The following is a 27,361-nucleotide window of genomic DNA, read 5'->3' as shown; positions in this document are numbered from 1 at the left end:
TACATATGATCATGCAAAACTGAACCAAGAGAACATTAATCACCTGAATAGGTCTATAACACAAAATGAAATTGAAGCAGCAATCAAGAGTCTCCCAAAAAAGAAAAGTCCAGGACCTGATGGATTCTCTGCTGAATTCTATCAGACCTTTAAAGAAGAACTGATACCAACCCTCCTTAAACTGTTCCATGAAATAGAAAGGGAAGGAAAACTGCCTCACACATTTTATGAAGCCAGTATTGCACTTATCCCAAAACCAGGCAAAGACACCTCCAAAAAGGAGAACTATAGGCCAATCTCCTTAATGAACATTGATGCAAAAATCCTCAACAAAATAATGGCAAACCGAATTCAGCAACACATCAAAAAGGTTACTCACCATGACCAAGTTGGCTTCATCCTAAGAATGTAGGGGTGGTTCAACATATAAAAATCAATAAACATAATAAACCACATTAACAGAAGCAAAGACAAAAACCACTTGATCATCTCAATAGATGCAGAAAAAGCCTTTGATAAGATCCAACACCATTTCATGATAAAAGCTCTAAGAAAACTAGGAATAGAAGGAAAGTACCTTGACATTATAAAAGCTATATATGACAAACCTACAGCCAGCATTATACTTAAAATCAGGAACCAGACAAGGATGCCCACTATCTCCACTCCTATTCAACATAGTACTGGAATTCCTAGCCAGAGCAATTAGGCAAGAAGAAGGAATAAAAGGAATACAAATAGGTAAAGAAACTGTCAAAATATCCCTACTTGCAGATCACAAAATCCTATACCTTAAAGATCCAAAAAACTCAACTCAGAAGCTCTTAGACACCATCAATAGCTACAGCAAGGTAGCAGGATATAAAATCAACATAGAAAAATTATTAACATTTCTATACACTAAAAATGAACAAACTGAAAAAGAATATATGAAAACAATTCCATTTACAATAGCCTCAAAAAAAATCAAATACCTAGGTATAAACCTAACAAAAGATGTGAATGACCTCTACAAGGAAAACTATAAACTTCTGAAGAAAGAGATTGATGAAGACTATAGAAAGTGGAGAGCTCTCCCATGCTCATGGATTCGTAGAATGAACATAGTAAAAATGTCAATACTCCCCAAAGTAATCTACATGTTTAATGCAATTCCCCTCAAAATTCCAATGACATTCATTAAAGATATCGAAAAATCTACTGTGAAATTTATATGGAAACACAAGAGGCTGTGAATAGACAAGGCAATACTCAGTCAAAAGAACAATGCTGGAGGTATCACAATACCTGACTTCAAACTATATTACAAAGCAGTAACAATAAAAACAGCATGGTACTGGCACAAAAACAGACATGAAGACCCATGGAACAGAATAGAGGACCCAGCTATGAAGCCACACAACTATAACCAACTTGTCTTTGACAAAGGTGCTAAAAATATATGATGGCAAAAAAGCAGCCTCTTCAACAAAAACTGCTGGGAAATCTGGTTGGGCAGTGTGCAAAAATCTGAAGCTAGATCCATGTATATCACCCTATACCAATATTAACTCAAAATGGATCAAAGATCTTAATATCAGATCATAAACTCTAACGTTGATACAGGAAAGAGTAGGAAATACTCTGGAATTAGTAGGTATAGGTAAGAAATTTCTCAATGGAACCCTAGCAGCACAGGCAACTAAGAGATAGCACAGATAATTGAGACTTCATAAAACTAAACAGCTTCTGTTCATCAAAAGAAATGGTCTCTAAATTGAAGAGAACACCCACAGAGTGGGAGAAAATATTCGCTAGCTACACATCAGACAAAGGACTGATAACAAGAATATATAGAGAATTTAAAAAACTAAATTCTCCCAAAACTAATGAACCAATAAAGAAATGGGCACGTGAACTAAACAGAACTTTCTCAAAAGAAGAAATTCAAATGGCCAGAAAACACATGAAAAAATGCTCACCATCTCTAGCAAGAAAGGAAATGCAAATTAAAACCACACTAAGATTCCACCTCACCCCTGTTAGAATAGCCATCATTAGCAACACCACCAACAACAGGTGTTGGTGAGGATGTGGGAAAAAAGGAACCCTCTTACACTGTTGGTGGGAATGTGAACTAGTACAACAACTCTAGAAAAAAATTTGGAGGCTACTTAAAAAGCTAGACATTGATCTACCATTTGATCCAGCAATACCACTCTTGGAGATATACCCAAAAGACTGTGACACAGGTTACTCCAGAAGCACCTGCACACCCATGTTTATTGCGGCACTATTCACAATAGTCAAGTTATGGAAACAGCCAAGATGCCCCACTACTGATGAATGGATCAAGAAAATGTGGTATCTATACACAATGGAATTTTATGCAGCCATGAAGAAGAATAAAATGTTATCATTCGCTGGTAAATGGATGGAATTGGAGAACATCATTCTGTGTGAGGTTAGCCTGGCTTAAAAGACCAAAAATCGTATGTTCTTCCTTATATGAGGACTTTAGATCAAGAGTAGCACAACAAAGGGGATTGGACTTTTAGCACATGATAAAAGCGAGAGCACACAAGGGAGGGGTGAGGATAGGTAAGACACCTAAAAAGTTAGCTAGCATTTGTTGCCCTTAACGCAGAAAAACTAAAGCAGATACCTTAAAAGCAACTGAGGCTAATAGGAAAAGGGGAACAGGTACTAGAGAAAAGGTTAGATCAAAAAGAATTAACCTAGAAGGTAACACCCACGCACAGGAAATCAATGTGAGTCAACTCCTTGTATAGCTATCCTTATCTCAACCAGCAAAAACCCTTGTTCTTTCCTATTATTGCTTATACTCTTTCTTCAACATAATTAGAGATAAGGGAAAATAGTTTCTGCCGGGTATTGAGGTGTCGGGATGGGTGGTAAGGTAGTGGGTGGGAGTAGAGGGGAGAAATGACCCAAGCATTGTTTGAACATATGAATAAAAAGAATTTAAAAAAAAGAGAAGAGATGTGAATTAATGAGGATAACACAAAATATAAAAGAGGAGTTGAACAAAGATATGGAAAACCTCAAAAAAAGAATCAAACAGAAATCCTGGAAATAAAAATCCCCTTTGTCAAGCAAGAACACAGTTGGAGGCCACTCCAGTAGATAAGAACAAGTGGAAGACAGAATCTCAGAGCTTGAAGATAAAATAGAAATTAAAAAAAAAAAAACAGATGAAATCTGAGTTAACATCAAGAGCTGTGGAAGGAATATGCAGATTTTGTCAAAAGTCCAAATCTGAGAATCATGGGTATTGAAGAAAGAGAAGAGGTGCAAGCCAAAGGGATATGTAATATATTCAACAAAATAATACAGAAAATTTCCCAAATCTCAGGAAAGTTTTGCCCATTCAAGTGCAGAAAGCCTTGAGGACACCAAATAGACTTGACCAAAATAGAACCTCCCCATGCCACATTATCGTTAAAACAACAAGCACAGAGAACAAAGAAAGAATATTGAGGACTGTAAGAGAGAAGAAACAATGCATAAAAGCAAACCTATCAAAATCACAGCATATTTCTGTATGTAAGCCTTTAAAGCAAGAATGGCATGGAATGAGGTGTTTTGGGCACTGAATGAAATAATTTCAGCCCTTGGATACTCTACCCAGCAAAACTATCATTCAGAGTTTATGGAGCAATAAAAATCCTCCACGACAAACAGAAACTAAAACAATATATGACTACCAAGCAACCACTACAGAAGATTCTACAAGGAATTCTGCACACAGAATACAAAAGCAAACAAAACCATGAGAAGGTGGGAAGCATCAAACTACAGGAGAAGAAAAGACAAGTAATCAGAAAGTAGCATAAATTTGGCTGCACAAAATCAAATCCTTAAACAACAAAAACAACTAAATAGCAGGGATTCCTGCCATATACCGATCAATACTAACACCGAATGTCAATGAACTCAACTCCCCCATCAAAAGACACCATTTGGCAAGGTGGATTGACTAGAAGCATCTGACAACCTGTTGTTTAGAAGAGACCCATTTTTTTGTTTTATCAGTTTTTAAAACATTTTAATAGCATATATTAGTTATACAGGGAGTTTCATTGTAGCATTTCAATATATGCTTATGATGTACCTTGGTTAGCTTCACCTCCAGCATCCATCTCCCCATCTCCTTCTACCCTACTTAAATGATTTCAACAGGTTTCATTTTTCTACTTTCATACAATTGTTTAAAGTATACAGACTATATTCACTGTTCTTGCTTTCTCCATTCCTGTTTCCCCTCACATTAGAAACAACACCCTAATAGGACCTCTTTAACACTCCTTCCCTTAATTTACAAATCCTCAGAGGTGTTTCACCATGAGTCTTTACCCATGAATACATTGTACTTTAATTATAGTAACCCACCCTTTTTCTCTCCCTTATGCTTTTTAAAAATTGTTTTTACACTTATTCATATGTGTATATAGTGTTTGGGCAAACTCTTCCCACATCCCCCTGTCTTCCTCCCCCATATCTCCTTGCTTCCAGGCAGAACCTGTTCTGCCCTCTTGTTCTCCAATTTTGTTGAAGAGAAAATGTAAGAGATAATAAGAAAGACTTAGCATTTTTGCTAGTTTGAAATAAAGATAGAGAGATTCCTAGCATTGCTTCCACACACACACAAGTATTACAACCCACATTGGTTCATCTCTACCAGACCTGTTCACTACTTCTGGTCATCATCCCATAGTGTCCTCTGTCAGTTTAAGACTACTGTATTTGCTCCTATACAGTAAATACATCAACCACATTCAAGTTTTAGGTTTCCTTCCCTTTCCCTATTTCTCTCTCTCATGTGCGTTCCTTTCCTTAGTGTGTGACCCATGTCCAATAATATTACTGCATTTGTTTTAGGGCTATAATCTGCATATAAGGGAGAACATATGATTTTTGGCCTTCTGAGCTTGATTAGCTTCACTTAAGATGATGTTCTCAAATTCCATTCATTTACTTGTGAATGACAAAATTTCATTCTTCTTTGTGACTGAATAAAATTCCATTATGTATAAATACCACATTCTTAATCCATTTGTTGGTAGTGGAGCATCTTGTCTGTTTCTATAGCTTGGCTATTGTGAATAGTGCTGTAATATACATGGCTGTGCAGGTGCCTTTGCAATAACCTGAGTCACATTCCTTCGGGTATATCCCTAGCAGTGGTATTGCTGGGTCATATGGAGAATCTGTGTTTAGTTTTTTAAGAAGCCAAGAGACCCATCTCATTGACCAAAATAAACCCCCAAAACAAACAGGAGTAGCAGTACTTATATCAGACAAAGTAGACTTCAAACTTACATTGGTCAAATGCAACAAAGAAGGACACTTCATTCTAATAAAAGGGGAAATACATCAAAAGCAAATAACAATTATCAACCTATGTGCACCCAATGTCAATGCACCCAATTTCTTCAAACATATACTAAAGGATTTAAAAGCACATATAGACTCCAACCCAGTAGTAGTGGGAGACTTTGATACCCTTCTATCACCAATAGATATGTCATCCAAACAAAAAAAATCAACAAAAATCTTAGAACTAAAGGACACCATAAACAAAATGGACCTAACTGATGTCTACAGAATACTTCATCCAACAATGGCACAATATACATTCTTCTCAGCAGCCCATGGAACTTTTTCCAAAATAGATCATATCTTATGACACAAAGCAAGCCTCAGCAAATATAAGAAAACAAACAACCCACTGCATTCTATCTGATCACAATACATTAAAACTAGAGCTCAATAACAAAAACAAAAGCAGAAAACATGCAAATAATTGGAGGCTAAATAATACACTGCTCAACAATCAGTGGGTCATAGAAGAAATAGGAGAGGAAATCAAAAGATCCTGGAAGTTAATGAAAATAAAAACACCACCTACCAGAATCTATGGGACACAGCAAAGGCAGTCCTAAGAGGAAAGTTTATAGCCATGAGTGCTTATTTCAAAAGGACAGAAAGATCTCAAATAAATGACCTAATTCTGCATCTCAAACTCCTAGAAAAATAAGAATAAGCAAAACACAAAACAAGCAGAAGGAGAGAAGTAATAAAAGTAAGGGCCAAAATTAATGAAATAGAGACCAAAAAAACCATACAAAGATCAATGAGACAAAAAGCTGGCTCTTTGAAAAAATAAACAAGATTGACAAGTCACTGGCAAATCTGACTAAAATGAGGAGGTAAAAGACCCAAATTAGTAAAATCAGAAACAAAAAAAGGGAGATAACAACAAACACCAAGGAAATCCGAGGAATCATCAGAGACTACTTTGAGAACATATATTCCAATAAATTGGAAAATCTTGAAGAAATGGACAAATTTCTAGATACTTACAGCCATCTGAATGTGAACCAAGGAGATATTAACTATCTATACAGATCTATAACGTAATGAAATGTAAGCAGAAAAGAATCTTCCCAAAAAGAAAAGTCTAGGACATGATGGATTCTCTGTTGAATTCTACCAGCCTTTAAAAAAGAACTAATACCAACACTCCTTAAACTTGTCTATGAAATAGAAAAGGAAGGAACACCATCTACCTCAGAGAGCAGGAGGGCAGAACAGGTTTTGCCTGGAAAGGGGGGATGGGAGGTAGGGGAGTGGGAGAGATAGAGAGAGGAGGGGTGGCCCAAACAATGTATACACACGTGAGTAAATGTAAAAATGTTAAAATAAAAAAATTTCACGGGAAGACAAACAAAAATTTTAAGCCATGGCTTAGAATGGTTTCAATTATGTTGAAACCATTGTAGCAAGAATTCAGAAGGTGGACAACCAGGCCTTATACTGGCAGTGACAATTTGACCTCCATGACCGGGAGGAAGTAGAACTGCTGTTATAAACTGAACACATCCATGATTCACTGACTGTTTCTTGGCACTTTGCTACCCAGTTTTTACTCATAGAGAGTCACAAATGCAGAAACCACAGTGTGGGGAAGGAATGGCCAACATGTGCTTATACCGCAGGACTTAGGCTGGTAGAGGTGCTAACTTAAGGACAGAGAAATCTAGAATTGATTACAGAGAGAGCAGATGATGGTGTTTCTGCATCTGGAATCTACATGGTTTCTTCTGGTAACGGCATAATGATTTTCCTCTCTTGATCTACTCATGTCCCTTCTTATTCCGTGTACACTGCACGACATTGACTCATTGACAGGTTAAGCTGTTGGCTTGGGTTTTAGACCTAACCATCCAAACCATCACATTTACCTGCCCAAACTTCAGTAATGATGTCACCTGATAGGACCCAATGAGTCACAACAAAATTTACTTGAACGGCTAAAAATCATGTGCACTTTTCCTACTGTATTTGGGTTTGAAAACCTGTGTATAGACTGCTGGTAGCATTTTACCCCTTGAGAATGAAGCTGACATTGAGGAGAGCAGACTCAGAATTAGGAGTGTGTAGGTCCTTGTGTTACTATTTAAGCTCCTGGTTCAAGACATACCTGAAACAGACAAATTTTTGAAATTAAATTATATGATTTCTCTACCCCCCTTTTAAAAATTAAGATTTTGCCCTCAATTTCCCGAAAGTCTCATGATTGAAGCAGTGTCGTATAGAAGTAAGTTGTGAGCAATGGAAATTAAATTACTAAAAGTGTATTGAGAGGATGGATCAGCTATATGAAGAGAACTCAGATTTGAGAAGGGTAAAGTGCGCTTCTAAGAGTTCCAGGAAAGTTTGGGTTTATATATTTCATTTTTCTTTTTTATTTTATTTTATTTTATTTTTCATATGTGCATACAAGGCTTGGGTCATTTCTCCCCCCTGCCCCCACCCTCTCCCTTACCACCCACTCCGCCCCCTCCCTCTCCCCACTCCCTCAATACCCAGCAGAAACTATTTTGCCCTTATTTCTAATTTTGTTGTAGAGAGAGTATAAGCAATAATAGGAAGGAACAAGGGTTTTTGCTAGTTGAGATAAGGATAGCTATACAGGGCACTGACTCATATTGATTTCCTGTGCGTGTGTGTTACCTTCTAGGTTAATTCTTTTTGATCTAACCTTTTCTCTAGTACCTGTTCCCCTTTTCCTATTGGCCTCAGTTGCTTTAAGGTATCTGCTTTAGTTTCTCTGTGTTAAGGGCAACTAATGCTAGCTAGTTTTTGATCTAACCTTTTCTCTAGTTCCTGGTCCCCTTCTCCTATTGCCCTCAGTTGCTTTTAAGGTATCTGCTTTAGTTTCTCTGCATTAAGAGCAACAAATGCTAGCTAATTTTTTAGGTGTCTTACCTATCCTTACCCCTTCCTTTTGTTCTCTCGCTTTTATCATGTGCTCAAAGTCTAATCCCATTGTTGTGTTTGCCCTTGATCTAATGTCCACATATGAGGGAGAATATACGATTTTTGGTCTTTGGGGCAGGCTAACCTCACTCAGAATGATGTTATACAATTCCATCCACTTACCAGAGAATGATAACATTTTGTTCTTCTTCATGGCTGCATAAAATTCCATTGTGTATAGATACCACATTTTCTTAATCCATTCGTCGGTGGTGGGGCATCTTGGCTGTTTCCATAACTTGGCTATTGTGAATAGTGATGCAATAAACATGGGTGTGCAGGTGCCTCTGGAATAACCTGTGTCACAGTCATTTGGGTATATCCCCAGGAATGGTATTGCTGGATCAAATGGTAGATCAATGTCTAGCTTTTTAAGTAGCTTCCAAATTTTTTTCCAGAGTGGTTGTACTAATTTACATTCCAACAACAGTGTAAGAGGGTTCCTTTTTCCCCACATCCTCGCCAACACCTGTTGTTGGTGGTGTTGCTGATGATGGCTATTCTAACAGGGGTGAGGTGGAATCTTAGTGTGGTTTTAATTTGCATTTCCTTTATTGCTAGAGATGGTGAGCATTTTTTCATATGTTTTTTGGCCATTTGAATTTCTTCTTTTGAGAAAGTTCTGTTTAGTTCACTTGCCCATTTCTTTATTGGTTCATTAGTTTTGGGAGAATTTAGTTTTTAAGTTCCCTATATATTCTTGTTATCAGTCCTTTGTCTGATGTATTTTTATTTTAGGCAAATATTTTCTCCTACTCTGTGGGTGTTCTCTTCAGTTTAGAGACCATTTCTTTTGATGAACAGAAACTTTTTAGCTTTATGAGGTCCCATTTATCTATGCTATCTCTTAGTTGTTGTGCTGCTGGGGTTTTGTTGAGAAAGTTCTTACCTATATCTACTAATTCCAGAGTATTTCCTACTCTTTCCTGTATCAACTTTAGAGTTTGTGGTCTGATATTAAGATCCTTGATCCATTTTGAGTTAATATTGGTACAGGGTGATATACATGGATGCAGTTTCAGTTTTTTGCAGACTGCTAACCAGTTTTCCCAGCAGTTTTTGTTGAAGAGGCTGCTTTTTCTCCATCGTATATTTTTAGCTCCTTTGTCAAAGACAAGTTGGTTATAGTTGTTTGGCTTCATATCTGGGTCCTCTATTCTGTTCCACTGGTCTACATTTCTGTTTTTTTGCCAGTACCATGCTGTTTTTATTGTTATTGCTTTGTGATGTAGTTTGAAGTCAGGTATTGTGATACCTCCTGCATTGTTCTTTTGACTGAGTATTGCCTTGGCTATTCGTGGCCTCTTGTGTTTCCATATAAATTTAACAGTAGATTTTTCAATCTCTTTAATGAATGTCATTGGAATTTTGATGGGAATTGCATTAAACATGTGGATTACTTTTGGGAGTATAGACATTTTTACTATGTTGATTCTATGAATCCATGAGCATGGGAGAGCTCTCCACTTTCTATAGTCTTCCTCAATCTCTTTCTTCAGAAGTTGATAGTTTTCCTTGTAGAGGTCATTCACATATTTTGATACGTTTATACCTAATATTTGATTTTTTTGAGGCTATTGTAAATGGAATTGTTTTCATATATTCTTTTTCCATTTGTTCATTATTAGTGTATAGAAAAGCTAATGATTTGTTTATGTTGATTTTATATCCTGCCACCTTGCTATAGCTGTTGATGGTGTCTAGGAGTTTTTGGGTAGAGTTTTTTGGGTCTTTAAGGTATAGGATCATGTCATCTGCAAATAGGGATATTTTGACAGTTTCTTTACCTATTTGTATTCCTTTTATTCCTTCTTCTTGCCTAATTTCTCTGGCTAGGAATTCCAGTACTATGTTGAATAGGAGTGGAGATAGTGGGCATCCTTGTCTGGTTCCTGATTTTAGAGGGAATGGTTTTAATTTTTCTCCATTAAGTATAATGCTGGCTGTAGGTTTGTCATATATAGCTTTTATAATGTTGAGGAACTTTCCTTCTATTCCTAGTTTTCTTAGAGCTTTTATCATGAAATGGTGTTGGATCTTATCAAAGGCCTTTTCTGCTTCTATTGAGATGATCAAGTGGTTTTTGTCTTTGCTTCTGTTAATGTGGTTTATTACATTTATTGATTTTCGTATGTTGAACCACCCCTGCATCCCTGGGATGAAGCCTACTTGGTCATGGTGAATAATCTTTTTGATGTGTTGTTGAATTCGGTTTGCCATTATTTTGTTGAGGATTTTTGCATCAATGTTCATTAAGGAGATTGGCCTATAGTTCTCCTTTTTGGAGGTGTCTTTGCCTGGTTTTGGGATAAGTGCAATACTGGCTTCATAAAATGTGTTTGGCAGTTTTCCTTCCCTTTCTATTTCATGGAACAGTTTAAGGAGGGTTGGTATCAGTTCTTCTTTAAAGGTCTGATAGAGTTCAGCAGAGAATCCATCAGGTCCTGGAGTTTTCTTTTTTGGGAGACTCTTGATTGCTGCTTCAATTTCATTTTGTGTTATAGGTCTATTCAGGTGATTAATTTCCTCTTGGTTCAGTTTTGGATGATCATATGTATCTAGAAATCTGTCCATTTCTTTAAGATTTTCAAATTTATTTGAATATAGGTTCTCAAAGTAGTCTCTGATGATTTCCTGGACTTCCATGGTGTTTGTTGTTATCTCCCCTTTTGCATTCCTGATTCTACTAATTTGGGTTTTTTCTCTCCTCATTTTAATCAGGTTTGCCCAGGGGTCTATCAATCTTGTTTATTTTTTCAAAGAACCAACTTTTTGTTTAATTAATTCTTTGTATGGTTTTTTTGGTTTCTATTTTGTTGATTTCAGCTCTTATTTTTATTATTTCTCTCATTTTTTTGGGGGGGATTTGCTTGTTCTTGTTTTTCTAGGAGTTTGAAATGTATCATTAGGTCATTGATTTGGGATCTTTCAGTCTTTTTAATATATGGACTCATGGCTATAAACTTTCCTCTCAGGACTGCCTTTGCTGTGTCCCATAGGTTCTGGTAGGTTGTGTTTTCATTTTCATTGACTTCCAGGAACTTCTTAATTTCCTCTTTTATTTCATCGATGGTCCATTGTTCACTAAGTAATGAGGTATTTAGTTTCCAGCTGTTTGCATGTTGTTTGTCTTTACTTTTTTTGTTGAGTTCTACTTTTACTGCATTGTGATCAGATAGTATGCACGGTATAATTTCTGTTTTCTTGTATTTGCTGAGGCTTGCTTTGTGCCCTAGGGTATGATCTATTTTGAAGAAGGTTCCATGGGCAGCTGCGAAGAATGTATATTGTGTAGAAGTTGGATGAAATGTTCTGTAGACATCAAGTAGGTCCATTTGATCTATTGTATTTTTTAGATCTTGGGTATCTTTATTGATTTTTTGTTTGGATGACCTATCTATTGATAATAATGGGGTGTTAAAGTCTCTCACAACCACTGTGTTGACGTTTATATATGCTTTTAGGTCTTTCAGGGTATGTTTGATGAAATTGGGTGCGTTGACATTGGGTGCATACAGGTTGATGATTTTTATTTCCTTTTGGTCTATTTCCCCTTTTATTAGTATGGAATGTCCTTCTTTATCTCATTTGATCAATGTAGGTTTGAAGTCTACTTTGTCAGAGATAAGTATTGCTACTCCTGCCTGTTTTTGGGGGCCATTGGCTTGGTAAATCTTCTTCCAGCCTTTCATCCTAAGCCTATGCTTATTTCTGTTGGTGAGATGAGTCTCCTGTAAGCAAAAAATTGTTGGATCTTCTTTTTTAATCCATTTCTTCAAGCGCTGTCTTTTGATGGGTGAATTAAGTCCATTAACATTAAGCGTTAGTACTGATAGTTATGTGGTGATTCCTGTCCTTTAGTTGTCTTAGTTGTTTGAGGGTTTGATTGTGTGTACCTAAGTTGAGGCTACTCTCTACTGTCTCGGTTTTTCTTTTCCTGTGGTTTGGTGCTGCCTGCCTTTTCATGGTTAAGTTGGGTGTCACTTTCTGTGTGCAGGATCCCTTGAAGAATCTTTTGTAGTGGTGGCTTTGTGGTCACATATTGTTTTAGTTTCTGCTTATCATGGAAGACTTTTATTGCTCCATCTATTTTGAATGATAGTTTTGCTGGGTAGAGTATTCGGGGTTGAAGTTATTTTCATTCAGTGCCCAGAAGATCTCACCCCATGCTCTTCTTGCTTTTAATGTTTCTGTTGAGAAATCTGCTGTGATTTTGATGGGTTTACCTTTGTATGTTACTTGTTTTTTCTCTCTTACAACCTTCAATATTCTTTCCTTAGTTTCTGAACTTGTTGTTTTAATGATGATATGTCGTGGGGTAGTTCTATTTTGATCTGGTCTGTTTGGTGTCCTGGAGGCCTCTTGCATCTGTATGGGAATATCTTTTTCTAGATTTGGGAAATTTTCTGTTATTATTTTGTTGAATATATTACACATTCCCTTCACTTGCACCTCTTCTCCTTCTTTGATGCCCATGATTCTCAAGTTTGGTCTTTTGATGGAGTCGGTGTGTTCTTGCATTTTCTTTTCACAGGTCTTGAGTTGTTTAATTAATAGTTCTTCAGTTTTTCCTTTAATTACCATTTCATCTTCAAGTTCTGAGATTCTGTCTTCTATTTGTTCTATTCTGCTGGATTGGCCTTCCGTTTTGTTTTTGAGTTCTGTTTTGTTCTTTTTTCTGAGGTTTTCCATATTCTGGGTCATTTCCTCTTTAATGTTGTCTATTTTTGTCCTGAGTTCATTTATGTGTTTATTCGTTGTGTTCTCTGTGCACTTTGGTGTTTATACAGTGCTTCTATGGTTTCCTTTATTTCTTCTTTTGCTTTTTCAAATTCTCTATTTTTGTTGTCTTGGAATTTCTTGAGTGTCTCCTGTACATTTTGGTTGACCCTATCCAATATCATCTTTATAAAATTCTCATAGAGTATCTGTAGTGTGTCTTCTTTAAAATTATTCTTGTGGTCTTCATTGGGTCCTTTGGCATAGTTTATCTTTATTTTTTTGGAGTCTGGATCTGAGTATGTGTTTTCTTCATTTCCCTCTGGTTCCTGTACTAATTTTTTTTGCTGTGGGGAAACTGGTTTCCCTGTTTTTTCTGTCTTCCTGTCATTGTCTTTGATGTTGTTACTGTCCCTGTACTGTGTGCAATTAAGTATTTTCTAGCTTGTAATAATAACAATGATAATATTTAGAATGGGAGGGTGAGCTGACATGGAAAGCAACAAGTTAAAGAAAAGGGAAAAACAAATAACAGACAAGAAGGAGAAAACAGAACAAGGTATCAGACAAGATAGTTTCAAAGGTATAAACAGGGAGTGTTAGTGTATTAACCGACAGTAAGCTGAACAGACATTAGAGAGACAGAGAGAGTATTGAAAATCAAAAATAAAAAAAACTAAAGATAAGAATAAAAATAAAAAATAAGTAAATGAAAGAAATATCTACATATAAAAATAAATTAAAATAAAATGAAAAATAGAAAAATAAAAAAAAAGCAAAAAACCCAAAAAACCAAAAAACGTCCAACTTCAAATGCAATGAAGTTTCAGTCTTAATAATTTGGGTGTCCGTCTCAGTCTCCAGTCCTGGAGATGGTGCCTCAGATGTTGTTCTGTAGTTGTCTCATCAAAGGGGACACATAAAGTAGAACAAAACTACACACACACACATACACACACACAAAACGCCACCAAGTGTCCCAAGTTTAAAAGCAATACAGTTTCAGTAAGTTTTTCAGCATGCAGGTGTAATTCGGTTGTTCTCTCATCAAAGGTAGGGAGAAAAAGAAAAAAAAAAGAGTCTGGAGAAAGTTCTGAGAATGGTATCTGTGGCTGTGGCTTGCTTGCCCGCTGCTGTCAGCCTGCTGTTGCTGGCGGTGTTATTTATGCAGATCTCAGGGGTGAGCTTAGCACTCACCTGGCCTTGCAGGCTTTGTTTACTCAGAGTTCTCCTGTGTGTGAGCCTCTGCTACAAGCTTTCCCCTTTCCAAACACAGTGGGAAAGGTGACACTGCCCCCTCATTCTCAGGCCTGCGTGTTTATTTACAGTTCATGTGAGAGGTAGGTCTTCCCCCCTCTTCTGTGGAATTTTCCTCCCACCACCACTTTCACAAGCTTTCCTGCTCCTGATTACTGGGTGGTGCTGCTACTCCTGCCAGCTGCCAAGTTTGTTTACAGTTCACGTAAGAAGTGGGTCTTCCCTCCTCTCCTGTGGAGTTTTCCTCCCTCTGCCACTCTCACAAGCTTTCCCACTCCTGGTTGCTGGGCATGCGCCCCACTCCCGCCAGAGCCTCTCTGGCCTGCCCGGCTTGTTTATTTACAGCCTGGGAAGGATTCCCTTCCCCCAATCTTTGGTGCTCAGTGCCCCCCACCCTCTTTCCCACGTGTCTTTATTGTTCTTGTTGCTTATTACTCAGTTTCTCTTTTTTTTCCCCAGGTGGAGGTCAGTCTGTCCAGGGGGCTATGCTGATTGGCCCAGGCTTGTCTGTGGGAGTACCGTGGTACCACGAAGCTCACCTGGTCCGCATCTTCCCATGCCGTCTGGGCGCAGGCAACTGGTGGCCTGGGGGCCCTCCTGGTTTCTCCGGTTAACATGAAGTGGACATTCTCTGCGCCGGCTGGAGGTGTGGAGGGGTCAAAATTATGTCTCTTCTCAGTGATTATGCCTGCAAAGTGTGTCTCCAGCATCTCTCCAAGATTTCACTATAGGAGGCTCGCTTTCTGCTTCCTCCCTCTAGCCACCATCTTGGAATCTTCATTTTTCTTACAGTATATTTTATTCTTGATAGCATGATAGTTACTGTAATCATATCAGCATGGTAAAAAAAAGATCCTGTTATTAATTATGGAGACAACAGGAACACTGTTACATTTCCTCTAATTATTAAATATGATATTTGTAAATCCAGAATCATCTTCAAGGTAGAGACAAATGCCTAATTTTTGTTGAATAGCATTTGGTTAGGAAACCTCCATTTCTTAACATGTACAATGAGAAAACCATTATTCTACTTAACACAAAAATCATAAAAATGAAACAGCATACATGTAGGTGCTTTATTAACTATCAGTGACTGAAAATTGTTATAACTATTATTGGTGGGAACTTAGCAAGTAGCAGATAAATAATGTAACCCTGAATTTTTAAATTTTTTCATGGTAAGCTAAAGTGGAACATGGAGTTAGCATATATGTTGATTTTTCTACTTCTTAGCGAAAATATATTGTACAAAGAGAGGAGTTTATAGACTGCAGTAGAAAACAAACAAATAACATATATTAGGGTTCTTCTTTGTGGCTGAATAAAATTCCATTGTGTACAAATAATACATTTTCTAAATTCATTCATTGGTAGAGGGGCATCTTGGCTGTTTCCATAATTTGTTTTTTGTGAAAAGTGCCTTTGTAATAACCTGAGTCACATTCCTTCAGGTATCTCCCTAGCAGTAGTATTGCTGGATCATATGGGAGATCTAGGTTTAGTATTTTTTTTGAAGAAGCCTCCATATTGTTTTTTCTAGTGGTTGTACTAGCTTACATTCCCATCAGCAGTGTAAAAGGGTTCCTTTTTCCCCACATCCTTGCCAACATTTATTGTTGGTGATGTTCTTGATGGTAGCAATTCTAACAGGAGTGAGGTGGAATCTTAGTGTGGTTTTGATTTGCATTTCCTTTATGACCAGGGACGGTGAGCATTTTTTCAGATGCTTTTTGGCCATTTGGATTGCCTCCTTTGAAAAAGTTCTGTTTAGTTCAGTTGCCCACTTCTTTATTGATTCATTGATTTTTTGGGGACTTTAGTTTTTTGAGCTCCCAATATATTCTGGTTACCAGTCCCTTGTCTGATATATAGCTAGGAAAGATATTCTTCCACTCTGTGGGTAGTCACTTCAATTTAGAGGTTATTTCTTTTGTTGTGCAGAAGCTATTTAATTTCATGTAGTTCCATTTGTCAATCCTTTCTCTTAGTTGCTGGGCCCCTTGAATTCTACTGAGGAAGTCCTTGCCCATACCTTTTGCTTCCAGAGTATTCCTTGCTCTTTCCTGTACTACCCTCAAGATTTTGGGTCTGAAATTAAGGTCTTTAGTCCATTTTGAATTGGTGCTAGTACATGGCTCTAGTTTCAGTTTTCTGCAGGCAGAGAACCACTTTTCCCAACAACATTTGTGGAAGAGGCTGTCTTTTCTCCATTGTATGTTTTTGTCACCTTTGTCAAAGATTAGGTGAGCATAGCTGCATGGATTCATATCTGGGTCCTCTGTTTCATTGGTCTTCATATCTGTTTTTGTGCTGGTACCATGCTGTTTTTATTGCTATGACTCTGTAGGATAGTTTGAAGCAGGGTATTGTGATATCTCCAGTGTTGCTCTTTTTGCTCAGTGTTGCCTTGCTATTTGTGGTCTTTTGTGTTTCCAAATGAACTTTAGGGTAGATTTTTCAATCTCTGTGATGAATGCTATTGGAATTTTGATGGGAATTGCTTTGAACATGTAGATTGCTTTTGGTGGTATAGCCATTTTTACTATGTTGATTCTGCCAATCCATGAGCATGGGAGATCTTTCCACTTTCTGTAGTCTTCTTAGATGTTTTTCTTCAGTGGTTGGTAGTTCTGTTTGTAGAGGTTGTTCACATCCTTTGTTAAGTTTACTCCTAGGTATTTGGTTTTTTCTGAGGTATTTGATTTTTTTTTGTAAATGGAATTGCTTTCCTTCATTCTTTCTAATTTGTTCATTGGTGATGTATAGAAAGGCTACTGATTTTTGTAAGTTGATTTTGTATCCTGCTACATTGCTGAAGCTTTTTATGGTGTCTAGGTGTTATTTGGGTCTTTAAGGTGTAAGATTATGTCATCTATGAATAGGGATAGTTTCATTATTTCTTTACCTTTTTGTATTCCTTTTATTTTTTTCTTCTTACCTTATTGCTCCAGCTAGGAATTCCAGGACTGTGTTGAATAGGAGTGGGGAAAGTGGGCATCCTTGTCTCATTCCTCACTTTAGGGGAAGTAGTTTCAGTTTTTCTCCATTAAGTCTCATAGGTAATTCACTTAATCACAAAGGAAGATTGTTAAGAAGGGGGACAAAAAATGAAAGCAATTATAACAGAGCTAGAAAACAAGTTGCATGTTGGTTGTAGTAAGAACTTATCTATCAATAATTACTTTGAATGTAAATGGATTAAATTCTCCAATTAAAAGATATAAAGTGACTGAATGGATAAAATCCAGACCCAACTATATGCTACTTACAAGAAATTCATTTCATGTTGAATGACAAACATAGTCTCAGATGTGTAAATCTCAACACAGAAACATAAAAAATGTTTAAAAAAATGGCACCCCCCAAAGGTCAATAGCCCCACAGTAACAGACACTAAGTATAGTCAGTGAAGGGGGAGAAAGCCAGGAGATATAATTCAAATGCATGATTATAAGAATGACCAAAGAAATGAAGGAGAACACCTGTAAGACAATAAATAATTCAAGGATGAAATAAATAAGCAGCTGAAAGAACTCAAAGTGAATGTAAACAACAGCTGCACTAAGTTAGGAAAATGGTGCAGGATATGAAAGAGGAATTCAGTAAAGATACAGAAATCCTGAGAAAGACTCAAACTGAAATCCTGAAAATGAAAGGCTCAATAATTTAAATGAAAAACTCAGTGGAGAGTCTCTTCAGTATCCCTCAAAGTGAAGATATAATGTCGGGGTTGAAAGACAAGGTAGATGTGTTATAATAATCAGATAAAGAAAAAGAAAAAAATACAGAAATGTAAATGGAACATGCATGATCTCTGGGACACTATTAAAAGAGCAAACCTATGAATCATGGGAATAGAAGTGCAAGCTAAAAGGGTAGAAAACACATTCAACAAAGGAACAAAGAATATTTCCAAAATATTGAGAGACAGCCATTGAGATACAGGAGGCTTTTGGGCACTCAACAGATGACACCAGAAAACAATCACTCCAAGACATATTGTAGTTAAAACATTAAATATTCAGAACAAATAAACAATATTGAAAGCTCTAAGGTGAAATGCCTCAAGATCTTATGATGCACAAGGATTTCTTTCAGAACAGGAAACAAAAGTAAAATATTCAAAAAGAATTATATCATACTAAAAAACCTTCTGTATAGTTTAGGAAATAACCTAGTGAAGAGACACCTTTACAAAGTTGGGGAAAATAATTTCTAGCTGTAATTCTATCAAGGGGCTTACACTTATATCCAGAATATATTAGGAACTCCAACAACTCAGGAGCAAAAAAAAATCAGGTAATAATGAAAAATGCAAACTAGATCTTAATAGGCATTTCTCTAAAAAGACATACAAATGGCTAACAGGTACATTAAAATATGCTAAACTTTGCTAATTATCTGGGAAATGCAAATCAAAACTGCACCCCAGTAAAAATATGTGCTATAAAAAAATCAACATAACAATTACAGGTAAGGATGTGGAGTGAAGATATGATTCGGCCACCCCATTATTGGGTATATAGTCAAAAGTAATGAAATCACTATGTCAAAGAAGCATCTGCACTCCCATGTTTCCTGCAGCACTATTCATTCACAATAGTGAAGAAATAGAAACAACCTATCAATTGGTGAGTGGATAAAGGAGAAATTATGCTGTATAATGGAATACTATTCAGCCATTAAAAATGAATGAAATCCTATCATTTTCAGCAACATAGATGGAACTGGAGGCCATTATGTTAAGAGGAATAAAACTGGAATAGAACAACCTAGATATGGAAGCTAAAAAAGCTGGTCTTATAGTAATGAAAATTAGGATGGTGGTTACCGGAGTCCAAGGAGAGCGGGGATGTGGGGAAGAAGAGGAAGTGTTGATCAATGGATGGAGTATAAAACTTGGAAGAGAGTATGTCTGGTGTACGACTACACAGTAGGGTGAATACAGATAATAATAATAATGTACTCTGTGTTTCAATAAGCTAGAAGAATGTGATCAAAGTACATTACATATAAGCATGAAAATGTCTTCTGTACATTAAAATGTACAATGAAGTTAGAAGGAAGGATTTTTGTTAAAGTTTTCACCATAAAGAAATTATAAATGAGCAGATAGGTGTGTTTAAATTTCTTTAAACATTACATAATGTATGCATGCATCAAAACACAATGTAGTACCCATTAATATATATAAATATATATAGCTTTTATGTGTCAATTAAAAATAAAGAAGTGACAAAAATAAAACGCATAGTATATTGAAGTGTTATTAAGAACTCACTGTCTATTCAATTTGTTTCTTTTTTTGCTGGGGTTTGAACTCAGTGAACTCAATGCCTCAGTCTTGCTAGGCAGGTGCTTTACCACTTGAGCCACTTTGCCAGCTCTTCAGTTATTATTTTTTTTATGTTGGGTCTATTTGCTGTCAGATGAATGGGAGTCTCTATTCTTGGAAATAGAATGGGAGTCTCTATTCTTTGGAGTCTAGGAGGAAATATTAACTAGACTTTTTTTCTGGGACTCTTCACTCTTCTTGTTCTTTTTTGTTCTTGTCCTAGGGCTCAACTCCAAGTCCTGGTACACGTACTCAAGTGCTCTATCCTTGAGCCACCACACAGCCATCTTCTCACTGAGCCTTGTTAGCATGTTTCAGTCACTGAGTTTCTCTCAGATTATTGTAATGGCCTGCCCAAATGTCATGTACCTCCACTAAACTCAGAACTTCTTGAGGCCTGGGGCTAAATGTGTTTTAATAATGTCTCAGTGGCTAACAACACAGAGATTGAGACATTAATACAAAGTGAACATTTGTTAAATTCAAATGAAGGGTATTCACTGTTTTGGTCTTTATGTTTTTTTTTTAATTTAATTTATTTATTTTTTATTGTTTTATTATTCATATGTGCATACAAGACTTGGATCATTTCTCCCCCCTGCCCCCACCCCCTCCCTTACCACCCACTCCACCCCCTCCCTCTCCCCCCCACCCCCTCAATATCTTTATGTTTTCTTAACATTTTTTTTCATCACCTAACCCTTCCTTTAATTTTTAAATTTTAGCACTGGTTTTTCTGCCTGATTAAATCATACTAGTAGAAGTCTTATGTATTAGCTAGAACTTGTAGAACTATACCTTCACCAAAATCAGGAAGATAGATGTTAACTCTAGTAGTCATGGTTTAGAATACTTTTAATCATAAAAGTAATGCATGTGTGATGGAGATTTAAATAATTGGCAAAGAGTTGAATGTAAATAGTAACTCCCTTTTATGAGGATAGGTAAGACACCCAAAAAACTAGATAGCAGTTTTTGTCCTCAACACAGAGAAACTAGTGCAGATACTTTAAAGTGACAGAAGCCAATAGGAGAAGGGGACCAGGAACTAGAGAAAAGGTTAGTTTGAGAAGAATTAATTTAGAAGGTAACACACATGTACAGAAAAGCAATGCGAGTCAACTCCCTGTATAGCTATCCTTATCTCAACTAGCAAAAACCCTTGGTACTTCCTATTATTGCTTAAACTCTTTCTTCAACAAAATTAGAGATAAGTGCAAAAGAGGGTAGGAAGGAAAAAGGAGAGGGTGGGGTGGTTAAGGGAGGGGGCGGGGGAAAGGGGGAAGAAATGACTCAAACATTGTATGTACATACGAATAAAAAAAATGACATACACACACACACACACAAAAAGTAACTTCCTTTATATCATCTGCTCTCAATACCATCCTTTCCTCAGAGAAAACCATTCTCCTGATCATCCATTTGTAGCATTGCACACATTTTTCTTTGCATTTGGAATCATGTGTATGCATGTGTGCACACATGAACCCTATCCACACAAATGATTTTTATGTAAATAATATTCTCTGAAGAATTTTTGGAACTAGCTGGTTTTACTTTGACTTTTCAGTAGGTAGTATAGCTGGGACCCATATCCAAATCTGCACATTTCATGATTTAAAATGATGCCTTCCAGCCATAGCAGGTATAATTGTAATTACTGTTCATATTTCCTTATTGATGATGTTTTGTTTTTAATTAAAAATTTTTTTGAACATGCCTTTTCAGAATATATCAGAATTCTGCAGCATAGATTCATAGGAGAATTCCTGAGTGGAAAGAAATGCACATAAAATATGCCAAATTACTGTCTAAAAGGCTGAATCCAATTTATATTTTCAGCACTTAGAACATCATTTATATCCACATCAATGTGTATTTGTTATTTATTTTTACTTTCATTAATTGATACTTGAAAAATGGTATGTCATTGTTATTTTATTTACATTTCCCTAATTGCCAATGAAATTTTCTGGAACAGTGAAACTTCTTTCTAAAGAAGCCATATTTTCAAGTGCTTTTGTTTGGACTTGAGGCCTTGACTTATTATCTCAAAAACTCAGGCATAATTAAATTCATTATTTTTCTAGGAGAAATGGTAAGAATAGCAGCTCTCTAATAGTTTAAATCTTTGAATTATTGGACCCTAAGTCATTGAAGAATCTAAAGAATGCTCTCAGTCACTTCCTGCATTCCTAAGCCAGTTCCCCTCATCTAGACGTCCTGCTCATGGGGACTCTGATTGAACACTTCATTATGTTGTAATTAAAGCAAGGCAGTCTTTCTACTAGATAACTTTGACAATTGGATGTAATAGAAAAAATAATCCTGCTGCTATTATTTATTGAACCCCTATTAAATTTTAAGCACTGATTCAACTTTATCACATTTAATCCTTTCATCAGCTTTATAAAGATGCTATTACTTATTTCCTACATGAATTAGTAGGAAATTAGTCCAGAGAAATTAGTGGCTCAAAGTCTCACTTATTAGTAGGTGTCTGACTCCAGGGCTATGTGATTTTATGATTTCTTCTTTATTATCATATCATTGTTGTACTGAGGGTACATTGTGACATTTACAAAGTTCTTACGATATATCATAGTTGAATTCACCCCATCCATCATTCTCCTTTATCCCCCCTCTCCCCATTCCTGGAATAGTTTCAACAGGTCTCATTTTTCCATTTTCATAGATGAACACATAATATTTGCACCATATTCACCTCCTACTTCCTTTCCATATCTATGTTTTCTTTATAGTCTTTCTGTTTCTTATAGCTCATGTGTCTCTAATTCACATTCCAGATATTTGTCAATGGTCAAAGCTCAGGACAGAGAGAGGATATTTATTTGCCTTGTCAAGGAAAATGGGGGTAAATTATTGTCCTTCCAACCTGCCTCTATTGGCTTTTGTCTAATGGTGTGCTGTGAGAAAATGAAGGCATATAGTCTCATGACTGAGCTCCCTGTTTGTCATTATTCCAAGGCTAGCATGGTGATACTTTCCATATCTGTAGAAGGTAAGCTAATTCACTACACATGATGGATGTTTTGGGCCATCAGTGCTTAATGTTTTCCTGGAATCCTGGTTGAGAAGAACTGACAAGTTGTCTGTCATTTTCCATGCATCACTGTCACTTGAGCAATGTTAATTGCTTAAACTTCCAAAACAGACACACATGAAAAATGATGCTTAGAGTTCATGAGATAACATTTCTGTGATTTTTTTGATACACAAATGTCATTCAGGGTAACAAGTCTATTTTAGTAATAAATTTGGTCTTCTGCAAGTTACCTGTATGTTGGTAATTTCAGTTGGCCAATCAAATTGCACCCTTGGTCCATCCCAGAATCCTGAAATCTTAGCTTTTGAAAATTTTGTTGTGCTTCTCAAGGAGAAGACATCTTTATTTTTATTATTTTTTATTCTTTCAATCTTTTTATTATTGTTGTGTTGGGGATACGTATGGCATTTACCAAAATTCTTACCATATCTTAGTTGAATTCACCCCCTCCATCATTCTCCTTTATCCGCCCCCCCTCCACAAAACAGTTTCAACAGGTCTCATTTTTCCATTTTCATACATGAGCACATAATATTTTTACCATATTCTCCCTCCCACACTCTTTCCTTATATCCTCCCCCTCCACCACTGGTGCCAAGTCCCAGACAGGACCTGTTTTACTGTCCTGTTCTCTGTTTTTGAAAAAAGACATTTTTGTTTGTATAAGATAGTTATACAGGGAGTTTCTTTGTGACATTTCCATGTATATATGTACTATAACCAGAATGGGTTCATCCCTTTCTTATGGTGATTTCAACAGGTTTAAAAATTTTGTATTCATCATTGTATAAAGAGTACATCAACCATATTCATCTTCTTCACTTCCTTTTTTTTTTACCCCCTCAAGGAGAGGATTTCAGAGCACCTCATTTCACCATTCAAAAAGTTTTCCTCAATCCCACAGTCATGTTGTAGCAGTTATTCTCAGAGCCATACAAATTAGGTAACTGAGCTTGTGCTTCCTTAACATTTCTTAAAAATTTTTATTCAATTTGTTTGACGATTTTCTAGGCATTTGGCACATGTTGCCCTTTAATAATTATGTCCTTTTGTTTAGAATACGCTCATAGTTTCTCAAAGTAGCTGTATAACATGAAAACATTTTATTTAACATTTTTCTTTCCAAGTGATATTTGAGTAACCTTACCTTGGTTAATAAAGTTGAAAGTTTTCATTGAATTTTAATATTAATTTTCCCATTGAAGGACATCTCTCTTTACTCTGTAGAAAGTGGTGTGCTGTTTTTGTGGACTGGAGGTTCTGAGGTGAAAATTCTCTGAGGCTCTTCTTCCCCTGGCTCTTCTATTTATCTCTTTTGTTAATGACATTCCCGAATCTCTCATTTCAAGGACATCTTCTTAACAAGTTTCCAGACCTCAAGCTGTATCATTTGTGTTCAGTACTTCTTCTTACATATTCCTTTTTTCCTTAGTTATATTCTTCTACCATTTTCAGGTGAAAGAATTAATACTGCTTTTAGAAGTAACTTAAATATTTCAAAACCTCTTGCTTAAGTGGGATGATAAAAATGGAAATTCATTGTCAGTCTAGAAAATATGGGCTCTGCCTTAATTTTCCTCATCAGTAAAAGGAAAAGAATTGGACTAGTTCAGTTCTAGGGCTACCTCTGCTCCATAGTTCTGTGATTCTGTGAAACTGAATTCCCAAAATATGTATGAAATATGTCCATTTAAGAGATTTGGTCTTATATGCTAAAATTTGGCTTATCTATGTGCAGTAAAATGGACAGATACATATTCATTCATTATTCACTTAATAAAATTGTCCTGAGAGGTGAGTGAAATTTAAGCATTGAAATAAACCTTTTTTTTCCAGGCCACATTCTTAAACACAAACTATCTTCCGGGGGGTCATTAGGGACCAACAGTCTCAAATTTTTCAGAGAAGGTGAGCATTATGAAGTTAGTGGACTGTCAGGCAAGATTGCAGAAGAGGTTACTAAGAGAGCAGGAAATGGGAGTTGAAACTTTAGCCTTCGATTACTTATTCCCTCATAAGTCTTTGCTGCTGCCTGAGGTTGGGTGTTTTTTTTTTTATTCATTTATTCACATGTGCATATATTGTTTGGGTCATTTCTCCCCGCCAGCTCTGTTTTTTAGAAACACATTTAGCATGTTTTCAGTTGTGTTGAGTATTCAGTTTATACTAAATACCCATGTGAATGAAGACTGAAAAATTTGCAATATACTTATTGCAGCTACATACCCTGAGCACATGCTTTGTAAATGACTCTTGTTTATTTGTTGGTGATGGTACTGGGGTTTGGACTCAGGGCCTTGCACTTGCTAGGCTAATGCTCTTCCCCTGAGCCACATTCCAGCCCTATAAATGAGTTTTAATGCATAACAAACACCATAAAACAATATATTGTGATATTAAATATAACTGATCTTTGGTAAGCTTATGCTAATTCTTACTTGAGATATTTTAAAGCAAGTATGGGCATTTATTTACTTTTTATTAGGCTATACTTGCTTGCATAGCTCTGTTTCTATTTGGTTAACATTTAGAATTAATCTTGACTCCTTTTTCACCCAGATAATAATTATCATTTACTGAACATGTACTATGTGGCAGGCCCTATGCTAAGTGCTTTACAAAGAGGATCTTGAATTCTTGAAAAAACTGCAAACTAGGAATTGCTTTGTAGATGGGAAAACAAGTTAAATACTTGCAGCTTGTAAGTGGTAGGAAGTTTTCAAACACAAAACTCTGCCCCTGAAGTTTGCATCCTTTTCAAAACCCTGTATTAAGGGCTATTTGTGGATGCTGGCTATCTTATTTATTTATTTATTTTGGTCTGTTCTGCATCTGTTCAGTTTGGAAATAGTACTGCAAGGGTTCTTAATTATGTGTCTCTTTGTTATCTACCAAGATCATAGGGATGTAATTCAAACAGGGAAGGGCACAGTCAGGTGACTGACATAAACATTCAAGGGTTACTCTTTTGATTGAATTTGCAGACTCTGAGGACCCTATATACATCATATCTGTCTTTACATAGCAAGAGTCACCAAGGAAACCAGAGACTGGGGAGGAAGCAAGAGACAGGATACCACTGTTTGAGCCAGAAGTTCAGAATTTGTTTTACCCCCTTGCACAGCCAGGTGAAGTGAAACAATGTATTTCTGCTGTTGCATAAGCCAGCTTCAGCAGGGTTTCTGATATTTGCAATTACACAATATTACTTGATAATTCTTGATACATTCTTACTGGACTTGTGTGGGTTGCTCCTGATATCTTCATTGCATTTAAAACTAATTAATGGTTTCATGGTTATTACAACTGACTGGTCCAGGCTCCACACACTGGAGGGAAGCATTTGTCTCCTCACTCTGGTACCTAGGTAGACTTGCCAAGTCATCTTATGCTTGGGAAGAGAACTGTGTGTGTGTGGTGAGTGATGCAAATGAGTTAAAAATGATGAGCCCTTCTTAAGGTTACATTAATTTGATGTGCAGAAGGTTCTGTACTTGGTGTTGAATATTCATGTTTAGCAAGGAGTCCCAGAGGCTTCACATCAATGCCATTTCCTACAATTTCAGAGTGAAGGGAAATACGCTTTTTGTTGATAATGTACTAAGGAGTGATGAAGGTGAACTGGTGAATCCTTTTTAACCATTGCAATTCTGACTTAAAATCTTTTTTTTAAATAGAAAAATTTCTCAATTTAGAAAATATTAAGAGCACCATAAGTGCTATTACTTAATTCCTGGTAAACTTGTTTATAAATGAGGATGCATGAAGAGGAAGAAGGCATAAGTTACCCATCTTCTAATAAACTCTGATTAAACTCAGTATGAGGTATATGCATTATTTCAAAGTTATTAACTTCTTGGCTCAGTTTAAATTGCTATAAATTACACCTACGTGAACTACTTAACAACCCCTCCCCAATAGTACAAAATGTCACAAAATGATAACAGGGTTAAAGGTAAATTGAAGCCCAAATGAGATCTTAATTCATGCAGGTTGATAGTTTCCTCATCACTACTTGCTGTTAGAATGCAAAGCTTTGCTATGTTTTTACTTGGAGCATTTTTAGACATGCTCTAAGGACATTTCCTAGTAAATATTGTTTTAGGGGTTTATCTTGTGGGTGATGTACCAAGAGGCACTAAAGTTTGGATAGATTAAGAAAACAGTGGAAGCCATTCTCTTGCCCAAGGTAATTGGGAACAATGGATGGTGGATTAACTGGAAAAAAAAAAGGATCATAATAAAAATGAAGCACATCCACCTAACTTAATGTTTAAATGTATATTCTTTTGCCAATCTCATTAATATAATCTGAGGCCTTTTGTGGAGGGGAATTTCATGGATTAGAGTTCTGTATTATTTTTCTTGGTGACTAAACTATACCCATAATTCTTTGTGTCTTATATTCTGTTTCTCGATACTATTTCTTAAAAAGGGTAAGAATTTTAAAATACTTGTGAAGCTTCTTGCTTCCACACCCTATCTAGTGTTTTTGTGATTTCTCTTATTTGATTTCATTCATACCTAGTTGGATGATAGTGGTTGACAGTGGTTATGTTTAGAACTTGCTTTCAAAAATATCCATGTAGGTTTTCATAGAAAAATATCTTTCACCTTTCCGAATTCATATTTCAGTAGTTTATAGAATAGTT

General features: G+C 36.3%; 1 long non-coding RNA gene across 5 annotated transcripts in view; it reads left to right on the top strand.

Annotated features, from left to right (window-relative positions):
- Positions 1–19,535, top strand: part of LOC141418002 (uncharacterized) — a 187,748-nt gene extending 168,213 nt beyond the window's left edge. For all 5 annotated transcript variants that reach the window (XR_012442626.1, XR_012442625.1, XR_012442622.1 and 2 more), the window contains one exon: positions 14,761–19,535. This is a non-coding gene — a long non-coding RNA (uncharacterized lncRNA). The remainder of the gene's footprint in view (positions 1–14,760) is intronic.
- The last annotated feature ends 7,826 nt before the right edge of the window (positions 19,536–27,361 follow it).

Source organism: Castor canadensis, chromosome 16 (genome assembly GCF_047511655.1).
Source record: "Castor canadensis chromosome 16, mCasCan1.hap1v2, whole genome shotgun sequence".
Taxonomy (NCBI): Eukaryota; Metazoa; Chordata; class Mammalia; order Rodentia; family Castoridae; genus Castor; species Castor canadensis.
Note: the sequence above shows the minus strand (reverse complement) of the source record. Positions and strands in the feature narration are given on the sequence as shown.